Here is a 14,989-nt window from a genome sequence, read left to right on the forward strand (position 1 = left end):
TAGTCTATATGTCTAAATGATACCGCATGATCTTGATTACTGTAGAATATAATACATTTTGAAATCAGGTAGACAGGTTCCTCTCACTTTATCCTTTTTTTTTTTTTAAAGATTTTATTTATTTATTTGACAGAGAGAGATCACAAGTAGACAGAGAGGCAGGCAGAGAGAGAGAGAGGGAAGCAGGCTCGCTGCTGAGCAGAGAGCCCGATGCGGGACTTGATCCCAGGACCCTCAGATCATGACCCGAGCCGAAGGCAGCGGCTCAACCCACTGAGCCACCCAGGCGCCCTCACTTTATCCTTTTTAAAAAATATTTTTGTCATTTTAGTTATTTTGTCTTTCTGTATAAATTTTAGAACAATCTTGTCTACATCTATAAGAAGTCTTACTGAGATTTTTATAAAAATTGCATTAAAATCTGTATGTCAATTTGGAGAGATTTAGATCTTTACCATGTTGAGTCTCCCAACCCACGAATACATGAATCTATGAATCCATTAAGTAAAGTATATCTCTCCATCTATTTAGATCTTTGTTACTTTCATTAGTGTTTTGCAGTCGTCAGCATACAAGTCATGTAGAAGTTTTGTTCCATTTACAACTTTGCATTCCGTTTCATTTTTCTGAGCAGTTGTAAATAGCATTGAATTTGTAATTTATGTGTTTATTGCTGGTATACAGAAGTAGAACTGATTTTTGTACATTTATTTTGTATTCTATAACCTTACTGAGATTGTTTATTAGTTGTGGGAGTTTTATTTGGTGGGGGAGAATTTTCTTTGTAGACCATCATATCATTTGCAGAAAAGGACAGTTTTATTTCTTCCTTTTCTATCCATGTGCCTTTTATTTCCCTTGTTTGCCTTGTATTGTGTTGCTATACCTGCTAGCACTCTGTTGAGCAGTGGTGGTAAAAATGAATATTCTTGTCTAGTTGGTGGTCTTAGAAGCAAAGCATTCAGCCTTTATAATTAAGTTTGATGTTAAACATAAATGATTTGTAGAATTCTTTAGCATATTTAAGGTCTTCTTCAATCCTATTTCTTCTCTAAACATTACCATGAATGGTTGTTGAACTTGCCAGATTTTTTTTTGACTTAAGAATATGATCTTGTGATTTTACTCATTTAGGCTATTAATATGCTAAGTTACATGGGCTGCTTTTGAATATTGAACGAGTCTCTGATCATGGGAATAAATCCCACTTAGTAATGGTAAAGAATTATTTTTCTGGGATGCCTGGGTGGCTCAGTGGGTTAAAGCCTCTGCCTTCGGCTCAGGTCATGATCCCGGTGTCCTGGAATCGAGCCCCGCATCAGGCTCTCTGCTCAGCAGGAAACCTGCTTCTTCCTCTCTCTCTGCCTGCCTCTCTGCCTACTTGAGATCTCTGTCTGTCATATAAATAAATAAAATCTTTTAAAAAAAAATTATTTTTCTATATTGATGAATTCTATTTTAATTATACATTGATAAAGATTTTTACATCTTTCATGAGACATACTGGTTTGTAGTTTTTGTTGTAGTTGTTGGTTGTGTGCTTTCGGTATTAGGGTAATACAAACTTCATAAAACAAATTTTAAAAATGATCACTTTTCTTTTTTGGAAGAAATTGTGTAGAATTCGCGTTCTTTAAACATTTAGTAGCATTCTCTGGACAACCACTTATTCTCGAAGATTTCTTTTTTTTAGGAGTTTAGTTACCAATCTGATTTCATTATATTTCAATTTCCTTAATAGTTATAGGACTACTCAAATGATTTACTACATATTGGGTGAGTTGTAGCAGTTTATGCTTTTTGGGTAATTGGTCCATTTCATCTATGTTGACAAACTTATGAAAGTAGAGGTTTTGATAGTATTTTCTTAGTATCTTTTTGTTATCTGCAAGGTCAGTAGTATTATCCTTGCTTTACTCCTGATATTGACAATTTATGTCTTTTCTCTTTTTTTCCTTTATTTGTCAATCTTGCTAGAAATTTGTCAATTTTATTTATTTTTGAAAGAATCAACCTTTGTTTCATTAGTTTTCTTTATTATTTTTCTGTTTTCAATTTTATTAATTTATACTTTTACTTTTATTATTTTCTTCTTTATGTTTGCTTTGACTTTATTTTGCTTTGCTTTTTCTAGGTTTTTGAAGTGAGGGTTTAGATTATTAATTTGAGATTTTCCTCTTTTCTAATATATGTAATAAGTGCTATAAATTTCTAAGCACTAAATTCTCTGTGTTCCATCAAAGTTGATATATTTTCACTTCATTGCATTTCATGTATTTTATTATTTTCCTGGAGACTTACTCTTTAACCCATGTTTTTTTTTTGTTTGTTTGTTTGTTTGTTTTTTTTTTTTTTTACAAATGTACTGGTTAGTTTTCAAGTACTTGGATATTTGCTTATTGTATTTTTCATATTGGTTTCTAGTAAGATTCTATCACAATCAAAGACCATACTGTATGATTTTAATTATCTTAAATTTATCTAGGTTTCTGGTGTGGCCCAGCATATGCTCTATCTCGGTATATGTTCCATTGGCACTTACAACAAATGTTTATTCTCTTGTGGTGGTTGTAAAATGTTCTATAAATGTTGAATAAATCTAAAAAGTTAATGTTGTTGACTTCTATACCCTTGCTGATTTTCATAGTTGGTCTGTCAGTTATTGAGAAAATTGTGCTGAAGTCTCCCACAATATTGTGGATTTATCTATCTTTTCAGTTCTGTCATCTGTTGTTTCACATATTTTGCACCTTTATTGTTTTAAGCATACACAATTAGCATTGCTATATCACCTTGATGTTCACCCTTTTATTATTCTATAATGCCTTTCTCTGTCTCTGCTAATTGACTTTGTCCCATAATCTCCCTTAGGAGATGCTATATCCAGTCCTGCTTTCTTTTGATTAATATTTACATGACATATATTTTTCATTCTTTTACTTTCCAGCTACCTATAAGTAGATAATAATAATAATATATGATGAACCTTGAAGTGAGTTTTTTATGAACAGTATATAGCTCCTGTGTTGTTGTTGTTGTTTTTAATCTACCCTATGAATTTCTTTTAATTGGTATATTTAAAGCATCTATATTTAATGTAATTATTAATCTGTTGGGGCTTAAGTCTGGTATCTAAGTCTTATTTTGTTTCCTGTCTGTTTTCTTTTACCTGTCTTCCTATGGGTAATGTGATATTTTTTAAGAATTTCTTTTTGATTAAGCTATCAGAATTTATAGTATATACATTGGTATAACTGTTAGTGGTTGTTCTAGATATTATATACACATAACTTATTACATTCTACTAATGTTGAACATTTACCAGTTCAAGTGATGTGTCGAAGTCTTACATCCCTTTACATAACTTTCTCTCTCACCTTTATAATCACCTTAAATAATTCTTATACATTAAGATATCAGAAAGTATTATAATTTTTGCCTCAACCATTAATCATGACTTATAAAATTAAATAGGAGAAGTCAGTATATTTTATTTGCTGTATTTTTGTTTGTACCATATTTTGTCTTCCTTCTTGATGTTATAAGATTTCTTCTTTTATGATTTCCTTTTTTTTTTTAATGGCTTAAAACAGTTGCATTTATCTCACAGTTTCTGTGTGTCAAGAATATGGCGATGCTTAGATGTGTCTTCTGTTTCATGGTCTCTCACAGGGTTGCAGTCAAACTGTTGGTATAAGGGTCTGAGGTCTCCTCCAAGGCTTAGCTGGGTAAAGGATCCTCTTCTAAGCTTAGTGAATGATTGCTGGCAGCACCCAGTGTTTTCAGGGCTATTGAAATAAAGGCCTTGCTGGCTGTAGGCTGACTGCTACTCTAGGTTCCTTACCACATGGGCCTTTGTAGATGGGATCTTGCTTCATCATGACGTTCAAGCCAAGAAGGTAATGCAGTCATTCTCTAATTTCCTTTTTTTTTAGAGAATGCTACGGTCTGAATTGCATCCTTCTAAAATTCATATATTAAAGCCCTTACTCATGGTGTGATTGTATCTGGAGATAGGGCTTCTAAGGAGGTAATTAAAGTTAAGTGAGGTCACAAGTGTGGGGACTTGATATGATAGTATTAGTCCTTTATAAATAGAAACATCAGAGAGCTAATGCTGGATCTTTTTCACTCTCTCTTTCCCTCTACCCACAGAAAAAATGGTCACAGGAGCACACAGTGAGATGATAGCCACCTCCTACAAGCCAAAAACAGAGACCTCACTAGAAACTGACCAAGCTGGTGCTCTGATCACAGACTTGAAGACACTAAAACTATACAAAAATTAATATCTGTTATTTAAGTCACCCAGTGTTTGTATTTTGTTATGGCAGCCCAAGTTCATTAATCCAGGGAAATTCTTGAAATCATTTTTTAGGATAGATCTGCTGGTGTTAAATTACCTTAATTTTGTTTCATTGGAAAGTGACATAATTTTTCCTTCATTCCTGATAGAAATGTTCACTATATATAGAATTCTGAGTTGATAATTATTTTCTTTCAGTACTGAAACAAAGATGTACCACTGTTTTCTGATAAGAAATCTAATGTCGAAATATTTTTTCCACTAAAGTCAAGATGTAAATTCTCCCTAGCTGTTTTTTTTTTTTTAAAGATTTTATTTATTTGACAGAGAGAAATCACAAGAGAGGCAGGCAGAGAGAGAGGAAGGGAAGCAGGCTCTCCGCTGAGCAGAGAGCCCGATGTGGGACTCGATCCCAGGACCCTGAGATCATGACCTGAGCCGAAGGCAGCGGCTTAACCCACTGAGCCACCCAGGTGCCCCCCCTAGCTGTTTTTAGGATTTGTATTTGCCTTTAGTTTTCAAAAATTTGACTGTGATATATCTTGGTGTGGATTTTTCTGGATTTGTCCTATTTGGGATATGCTAAGCTTATTCTTCTTCTTCTTCCTCCTCCTCCTCTCTTCCTCCTTCTTCTTCTTTTTCTTCCTCCTCCTCCCCTTCTTCTTCTTCTCCTTCTTCTCTTCTTCTTCTTCTTCTTCTAGATTTATTTATTTAATTTGGGGGAGGGAGGGCAAAGGGAGAGGGAGAACCCTGAAGCAGATTCCCTGATGAGCATAGAGCCCAAGACAGGGCTCAATCCCAGGACCCCAAGAGTGGGATGCTAAACCAACTGAGGCACCCAAGTGCCCCATAAGCTTCTTGATAATATATTTATAATATATTTGCCTTTTGCTGAATTTGGAAAGTTTTGTTTGTTTTGTGTGTGTGTGTGTGTGTGTGTGTGTGTGTGTGTGTGTGTGGTTGTGGTTGTGGTTTGTTTTTTTTTTTTTGCTTTGTTTTGTTTTGTGATTTTTGTGTTTTTTTGTGGGGGTTTTTTGGGGGAATTTTTGTTGTTGTTGTTGTTATTGTTGTTCCACCTTCTTTTTCCTCTTCTTCTGCTTCTAGGACACTCATAACACAAACACTCAGTCTTTTTTATAATCATACATTGGGGAATTTCTATCTTTTTCCTCCAGTGCATGATTCTTTTCCCTGTCCTGACCATTCTGCTGTTAAACCCTTCTAACAGGTTTTGTATTTTGATTATTCTATTTTTCAGTTTTAAAATTTTCCTATCTTCTGTTCTTATTATATCTACTTCATACCTTGTTTCTTTGCTGAGATTTTTTAATTAATTTATTTATTTCTAGTATATAATTGCTTGGCAAAACATATAAATGATGATTACATTGACATTTTTGTTAGAGAATTATAAAATTTTCATTGTCTTGGTATTGACACCTATTATTTGTTTTTTGTTTTTTTGTTTGTTTGTTTGTTTGTTTCATTTTGTTAGAGATGTTACTGGTTCTTGGCATGATAAGTGATATTCTATTAAATTCTATTCTATTGTCTAGTCTATTAAATTCTATTCTATTCTATTCTATTCAAGCCTGGACATCTTTGATGTTACATTATGAGACTCTGGTTCTTATTTATCCCAGGACCCTGAGATCATGACCTGAGCTGAAGGCAGAGGCTTAACCCACTGAGCCACCCAGGCACCCCTCTGGTTCTATTTAAAATTATTTTATCTGGCTTCCTCTGCAGGGACAGAAAGTAGTACTTTCTTGTTACTGCCAGGTGGTTATAGAAGTCCAGATTTCCCACTTACATTCCCTTACCATTTAAGTGAGAAAATAGTTTGTTACTGTTGGGTATGGGAATTCTGCCTTCTCACTAGACATCTGCTGATACCATCCTGGCTAGGAAGAGTAGATGTGCTTTATTAAGCTTTCTGTGGGGACTTCATTGACACCACAGAGAGAGTAATGTGAGCAATGGTGAAAGTCCTCACTTTCTTTAGGTCTCCTGTGATACCACTTCAGAAAGGAAGCAGAGAGATTCTTTTTACTGCCAGATCAGGATGAAAGCTCAAATTCCCCATGTGATCCTTACTGATACCACAGAAGGAATAAAGGTGACTCATTACCCTTAGCAGGGATTAAAGTTACAACTTCCAATTCAGTCTTCTCTAACACCACCCTAGAGAGGGTTTATGAGTACCTCTGTACAATCTTTTGAGAGTGGAAAACTATCCTCCACAGTTAGCCTTTACTGGCTGGGGTCGGGGTGAGGCCAGGTTTTTCCTGTGATGTTTGGCCAGAGGAGAGAAGCTATTATCTAAAAATTTGTTTTGCTTTGGTTTGGTTTTTTAAAGTCTGCCTCTTTCCTGGTCCTCCATTTAGAAAGAGAAGGCTTTGTTGGGGAATTTTGTATCTACGTCTTCTGGCAGATGTGGGTTTCCAGCTTCTTCAGCTCCAAGTTTTAGATACATGAGACAAAGAGAAAACACAAGGAACTCACCACCATGTCATTCTTGAGTTCCCATATTCTTAGCTAGTCTGCCATGTTCTTTCCATCTTCCAGAGTCTTCTTATTTTTGTTATGTTTCTTGTTTTGTTTTATGTTTAATGTCCAGGCTTTTACCTGTACTTAGGAGTATACCTACTCCATCTTTCCAGGAGCAGAAATGCTCATGAGAGAGACTGATTTTCAAAATCATACTTGGAGGAAACCTTGACCAAATACATACATGACTTAAAATAAGGACCTTAAAACAGGGAAATGACCATGTAAGGGCAAATAGAATATGATAATTTTACTGAGACAAAAGGATCAAACCACAGAAAAGTTGGAGGCTTACTAGATCAATGTGAACTGTGCTGGTTACAGAAAACAAGGTTACCTGGATGTTAAAGTCAAGATTCTAAAGCCAGGAAAGGCACAACCACACAATCAGTACCTCTTTCCGGATTCTATCATGAGCAGGAGCAAATTCCTGGAAGCCACTGGCGTAATACTAGTTTATAACCCCAGCAAAATTTAGTAGTAGGTTATTTGACCCATATTTGTTTCATAAGAGGCTATCTTTGCTTCTGGATGTTTAACCAGTGAGAAGGATACATTCTTGAAACCAAAGTCAATCTAAGTACTCCCTTGTCAAGATGATAAATAAAATTTAAGAATAAACAAATCATCACTGTGCTATGATTCCTCTTAAAAGTCATTAAAATTCTGTTTCTGGGTTCCTTAGGATAATCTGGATTGTGCAATGCTATGCTGCCCTGGCTCATGGCAAAAGCACAATTTAAGTGACATGGAAAGAAGACCTTGAAAATATTTGTTCAGGTAATAGATACCCCTTTGCAATGAGGAACAGATTTAATGGAATGATGACTTGTTCCCACACAACAATCTAAATATTAGAACTTGAAGCTTAAGTTCTCCCTACTAATCTTACAGTGAAGAAGTTTTGTTTGTTTGTTTTTTAAGTAGAAGGAGGTAGAGCATATTAACATATAACTTCACACCTGAAAAAAATGTGAAAACTTACCTTCCTAACAAAAGCTTGCCCACTAATTAAAAATGACTGTGTCAGCATTTTAATATGTCATCTTTTTGCATATTGAGCACTTGCTTGGGGTAAGAATTTGGCAAACCAAAAGCATATGGCTATTTTTTTCAGGGTTATGTCCAATAAATATCATCAGTATTTCAAAATGATGAAAAAGTTCCTTTAGTGGAGAAAATGAGATGGCCCTTTCAGCTTTCCAAAACACAGAGATGTGAGGGTATGAAGCACATACCCAGAGAGTGAGTATTAGTGATATAGGGGCTAGAAAGACAGAGCCAAATCTTGTACAGAAGATCAAAACTCAAAAATAGTTTAAGTGCTAAAATGGGTCATGTCAAATGCCAGAAATGCTTTCAGTAACTATCTTTATTGGTCACTTTTATTTGCCTCTAATCCCACATCATGTGACTGAACTAGAGCAGAAAAACTTATATTTAGTTTGTGCCTCTAGCACTGTTTATGGTTTTAAATCCACAGCTATAGGAAGAGGAAATCCATATGATGTTTCCATTATATGGAATGATGGAATTACACATTCCATAAATAAACAATGTATTACTTAAGTTCAGCCCATTAATAAACATTTTAAATCATGAAATACCAGGATTCTGTAGGAGAGGAGCACTGGACTGAGTCAAAGATCTGAATTTGAGTTCTTACTAAGACTAATAACACAACTTATGTCTTTTCTGTGTCTTCCCTCAGTTGTGACTTAAGATAATAATAATAATTTCTCTGAGTACCTCCCAGAGTAACTCCAATTAGCAAAAAGAAAGAAAATGTTTACGAAGGGGAATTCACACCAAGGTGATCATAAAACCCTTAGCAGAACTCCAGGTGGTCATCACTCTAAACTAAACTGGCACAAAGGAGAAAATGCAGACACTTGTTAGTGTTGATGGTGGGACACAGCATGTGAAATTATATCTGTATGGCAGGTATTTAGGTGGCAATAATTTTGAAAGATGTTCTTATTAAAACACCCGGGATATCAAGGTACGTATGTGCACATATAAGTGCATGCATACACACACACTGACCTAACACTAACTAAACACCATCTAAATATCTGCTCTGTATTAGCGACTGTGCTCAGGGATAAAAGAACAAATAATTCCAATGTAGTCTCTCCTTTCATGGATCATATATTCTGGTGAGGAAGACGGGTAATTATACTGTTATTTCCAAAAATGTATAGTGACAACATGACCAATTACAGAAATTAGAAGTATACTGTTATGAATATTCTTCATTATTTTAACAAGAATATATTTGTGTATGTATTAACTGATTTTAAAAAATTTTCCTCTTCCATTCTCTTACTGATATCAAGTGTATTCATTGTAATGAATCTTATATCTCAGTATTTAAGCTCCTAAGGAGTATCCAATAGGGAATAAGACATGTAGAAAAGGAAAGGCCATCATGCAAAGATGACCAAAGATGAGTTAGGTGAGTTTGTTAAACAGAAACATGATTTTTCTATGTCTTTATTTGGGCGTTAAAAGACATATATGAATATCAGGTTGACAAAGGGAGGCCTATGGGAGCTTCATATGATGTCAGCTTAGTTAACTTAGAACTAGATCTTCCATAATTCTGTGTTTTATGTATTTGTGGATTTGGTAGGTCAAAAAGGAAGACGCACAAATTTTAGACACCAGAAGCCAAGCAGTGGCAGTCACTCTATGAACATCAGAGGTACCACTACAGGCTGCCAGGGACCTCTTTAATTCATACACATTGTCCCTGGCCTGCTGGATCACCTTCTGGGCATGAAGAAGCAGCCAGAGCCAGGGCTCTTCTAGATCCTGTTCTATCTCTCCCTTCTGCTTCAGATATATGTTTTTCTCCCAGGTGAAAGGTGGCACATGTTCCCACTGCAAGACACTCATAGCAACAGTCTTCCATAGACTTCTTTTCCAGCTCCCACAGTTATGTGTATTCTGATCCCAATAATATAGTCTCTATTCGGTGGTGTCTCTGCTTCTCTGCCCAAATGTTAATTGACACAATATATTGCAGCAAAAGGAGGGGGAGAATGTCAAATAGAAAGACAACAGTACATCAAAACCTGAAATGAAAGGGAAATAAAGAAATGAAGCTGAAACTTCAAGTAAAACAAACACCTACACAGGCAATTATGGTCCACATATCAAGTTACTCGCCCAGGGTAGAATAGGAATCCAGTAACCTTCTAGAGGAAAAATAGAATATATATATTAAACAATAGGCTGAACAAAAACCTCTATGATATCAGGGACATGACAAAGGAAATGCATGTTTCTTTTTCTAACAAGAAAGACAAAACAAAATAAAAGATTTAGAAATGCCAGATAGTAACATTAAAAACTTCATAAAAATATGAAGGAAACCTAGGAGCACCTGAGTGACTCAGTCAGTTGAGCATCTGCCTTTGACACAGTGGTGATCCCAGGGTGCTGGAATCAAGCCCCATGTCATCATCAGGGAGTCTGCTTCTTCCTCTCCTTCTGAACCTCCTCCAGCTTCTTCTCTCTTGTTCTTTCTCTCTCTCTCTCTCTCTCTTTTTAAAATAAATAAATAAAATCTAAATATATATATATATATATATGAAGGAAACGGGTCAAACGGGTCATGATTCTCAGCATTTGGAGTGCAATAAGAAATGAGAATCCATTTGAACATTCTCCTAGGAGTGTCACTGGAGTTGTCTCAGTGGCACTGTAGAAAAGGAGACATAATTACATCACAACACTTGACACCATTGCTATTTACATAGATATGCCAGTTTGGTTTCAATTCAGTCATCTTAGCTCCGTATTTATTTGTTTTATATTTGTAGTTTATTATGTCTGATATCGGAGTTTTTCCGATGAAATGAAGAAGAGTTCTAAGTCACCTTGATAAGGGAAATCTGTGTTCTTAGGTGGCCGACCAATCTGGCAGGGAAATCCCAGTCCTGGCCCCAGAGCCATTCCAGGTTTTCCCCCTAGTCCCTCGCCAGCAGCAGCGGTTGCAAGAGTGGCCAAGATACAGAAGTAAAAATGTATAAACTACCCCCTTTGTTTGCACTCAGGGTTCAGGCCTTGAGAAGTTACCCTCCTCTGAGCCCACTGAGGTTGAAAAACCTCCCATCCTCCAAGGTCTCTGAGTGCCACTTGGTTCTTCCATCAGGTGATCCAGTCCAGGTTAACCTAACAACCTATGAGGCAACCCCGAAGCAACAGAATGTCAAAAGCCCTTAAATGTCGGATAACTTCTCTTTTATATTCTCAACTCCTAATGGTTTTCCTTCGTGCTGCCATTTTTACACATTAACATGTTATTTTAAAGTAACTTATAAGTTACAGAAAGGTTGTTAAAAATTCACACACAAAAAACCCTCCCTTATATCTTTCTGCCACATTAAACAATTAATATCTTGCCAAAATTGCTCACGCGTGTTCTTTCTTCCTCCCTTCTTTTGTCTTTACATATAATATAGCAATATACAGTATCGGTAAATCTAAACATTTCAGATTAAGTTGCAGACACTATGCTTCCTTATTTCTTGAATACTTTAGCATGCATTGTGAAGAACAAGAACATGCTCATATAATTGCCTTCATGGCACCTTTGAGCTTTCTTTTTTTCTTTCCCATAATTCCTCTAGACATTGCACTTGGTTAGTTTTGTCCACGTCCATAAATACATACCAGTATTCTGAGTGTGATAAGCTAGGCTTAACAAGAAAGAACGGGGCTTTGTAAAAGAATCCATTGAATTTAATTGCCGTGGTGGGATTGATAATAAAAATGGGTTTGACCAAAATTCTAGCAGAAATAACCATGCATAGTCTTCATTTAGAATTGTACAAAAAGCTGTGTATCATGTTTTGAAATGGAGTAATAACGTTTGCATTGTCATAGCAGACAAAACCCTCTGTGTTCAATTTTGTTTTCCTTATTCTTCCTTCTAGCTCTTCATGAAAGATATCCAAAAACTGATATTCGCTGAAAAACAACACCAAAATCAAGCAGAAGATTGTTTTGGCAAAACATATTGGACTGATAAAAGACTAATTAGTATATTTGAGTTCAGGCCGAAGGACATTCACTTCAAATGTTCTCATTTTTTATTGATAATTTAAAATGTAACTTTCTTTTATTTTGAAATATGAACTTGTTTTGGAGGAAAACTCTGGAAATGTGTCAAGGAATAAGTTATAGTTGAATGACTTAAATAGTGTTTACCAAGGATCTTTGGTAACTGTTTTTCTTTCTTAAAACTATAAAATCTGGCAAACATAATTCAGGGAGATGTTTAGTCTTAAACAGAGATGTTACAGTTTTGAACAGGATTAAATGTAAAAAATGCCTTTCTATCTCTTACTTGAGACTTCTTGGTAATATAAATCAAAACAAAATGCCCATAAAACACTAGTCTGCTCCTTTCATCTCTTAGAGTTCTGTGGTCTGTTAAACTATTATGGGTGTTTTGTATATCAGCTGTACTCACAATAATTCATGGGTACAGTGAGAAACAGAATTTTTGAGTTGCTCAATTAGGATATACAGGGATTCTTCAAAGACTTAGAGTTCAGAGACTGAAGAGTGAACACTATCTCAAAGAGAAGAAGTAAGGCCCATTTTCCTTCAACTTAAACTGGCCTCACTGAAAGAATAGGAAAAACTGTGTCCTGTTAATTATTGATCTGCAAGGTCTTAGAAATGTATTAAAAAAAATAATGTGGGAACATGACACAGCTACCTTATTATTATTATTTTTCTGGCTTTGTTGAGATATGACTGACATATAACACTGTGCAAGTGTTAATTTAATAGATTTATATACTGCAAAATTATTACCACTGTATCACGAACTAAGACCTCCTCCATATCACCGAGTTACTATTTCTTTTCTGTGGTGAGCACATTTAAGATCTACTTTCTTAGCATCTTTTGATATATAGTACAATGTTATTTTTTTAAGATTTTATTTATTTTATTTATTTGGCAGACAGAGATCACAAGTAGACAGAGAGAGAGGGGGAAGCAGGCTCCCTGTCAAGCAGCGAGCCTGATGCAGGACTAGATCCCAGGACCCTAGGATCATGACCTGAGCTGAAGGCAAAGGCTTTAACCCACTGAGCCACCCAGGTGCCCCTCCATTGGTCTATTGACAGACACAGGGTGTTTTCCGTATTTTGGCTATTGTGAATAATGCTGCAATGAACCTGGAAGTGCCAATGTCCCTTCAAGATGCTGTTTTCATTTACTTGTATGTATACCCAGAAGTGAGATTACTAGATCAGATGGTAGATCTGTTTTTAATATTTTGAGAAACCTCCTTACTCTTTTCCATAGTGGCTACACCAACTTACAGTCCCCCCAACAGTGCTCAAGAGTTCCCTTTTCTTCACATCCTCAGCAACACTTGCTTCTGAGAAGAGCCATTCTACCAGGTATAAGGTAATATCTCGCTGTGGTTTTGATTTACATTCCCCTGATGATTAGTAGTGTTGAACACCTTTTCATGTCCTCGTTGGCCCTTAGTGTGTCTTCTTTGGAAAAATGTCTGAAAAATGAACTGAAGTTCCTTTGCCTATTTTTTAACTGGATTGTTTGGATTCTTGGTTTTTGTTTGTTTGTCTGCTGTTGAGTTGTAGGAGTTCTTTATATCTTTTGCATATCAACAATTTATCAGATACATGATTTGCAAATACTTTCTCTCATTCCATGGGTTGTCTTCATTTTGCAGACGGTTTTCCTTGCAACACATCTACTTTATGCCTAGAGAGTTATTGGTGTTGTTAGTGCTATCCTGGCCTGTGCATTATCCTCTTACCCAAAACGATTTCCCTATCAGCCATTGACTGGAGAGTCTGCCAGTGGAGACATACTCTTTCCTTTATGGCCCAGCATCCTTGAGAGAAATCATGGTTTTTATATTGTCAGCATTAATGGCCATAGAATAGGCTCTCAGTAAGTATTTTTTTAAATAACAATTGAATATGGGAAAGAGAGAGAAAAGTCAATAGGCTAAAGTTAAATTCTTACTTATAAAGACCAAACCACTGTAGACTTCATCATGAGTTATTACTGAGTGGCTATCACAATGTAAAAGGAATAAAATGAATAGCATAGTGCATAGAACACAGTATATCCTCAATAAATTCTAATGCTCTTCCTCCTGACACATGTCTTTCACATCCCACACGCCAAAGCAGTAACCCAGGACATCAATATATATAAGAGAAAAAGTGTTAAAAGAAAAAGTGTTCCACTTCTTTATATGTGATATTCTATATACAGACATCATTGATTGGTTACTCTAAATCTATCTTTCAGAAGAATAAATGAAACAAGATGGGATTGGGAGGGAGACAAACCATAAGTGAATCTTAATCTCACAAAACAAACTGAGTGTTGCTGGGGGGATGGGGGGTTGGGAGAGGGGGAGTGAGGTTAGCGACATTGGGGAGGGTATGTGCTATGGTGAGTGCTGTGAAGTGTGTAAACCTGGAGATTCACAGACCTGTACCCCTGGGGATAAAAATGAATTATATGTTTATAAAAAATAAAAAATAAATTAAAAATTTTTTTAAAAATCTACCTTTCAGATACAATGATCTTTTCTTTCCTATACAAATTCTACATTGACAAACCAAATTTATCTTTTAAGTACATTTTTTTTTTCAGATATTATCTGATTATTGATAGACTCACACAAACACATCTTTTTATATCCCATGTGGCTGGGGTTGAGGGGCTGGGAGGTGGGAGTGGAACTGTCCTCCACTCCCAGATATTTGAGAGTATTTGTGAACAAAGATTAATGTCAGGTGGAAAAACCTTCCTCTCCACTGGTCAGTATGGGCCCAAGAAGCACGTGAACTCGCTTGTACAGCAGGGCACCACAAGGTGGACTCTTCTTTCTTAGTCCAGTTCCCCTCCCATCTGTTCCTTTTCGAATGAGAGTAGAGCAGCGGGAAGTGGTGGGAAGCAGAGGGACTGACAGAAGTAGTTTCCTGGCCATGTGAGAAGGTAGACAGATGAGGCCTCACACACACTGCAGGGAGCAGGACAGAAGAAAATAGTATCCTTCCATTACCTTTGCTCATTGTAAAGTATGTAACTCAGGTAACCTGATGCTGAGGTGAGAGA

At 36.1% G+C, this 14,989-nt stretch overlaps 1 long non-coding RNA gene across 1 annotated transcript in view; it reads right to left on the reverse strand.

The window, feature by feature from the left end:
* LOC123939842 overlaps nucleotides 1–14,989 on the reverse strand; it is a 124,565-nt gene that overhangs the window by 8,030 nt on the left and 101,546 nt on the right. The window contains exon 2 of the long non-coding RNA XR_006817990.1: nucleotides 9,996–10,059. This is a non-coding gene — a long non-coding RNA (uncharacterized LOC123939842). The remainder of the gene's footprint in view (nucleotides 1–9,995; nucleotides 10,060–14,989) is intronic.

This window comes from Meles meles, chromosome 4 (genome assembly GCF_922984935.1).
Source record: "Meles meles chromosome 4, mMelMel3.1 paternal haplotype, whole genome shotgun sequence".
NCBI lineage: Eukaryota > Metazoa > Chordata > Mammalia > Carnivora > Mustelidae > Meles > Meles meles.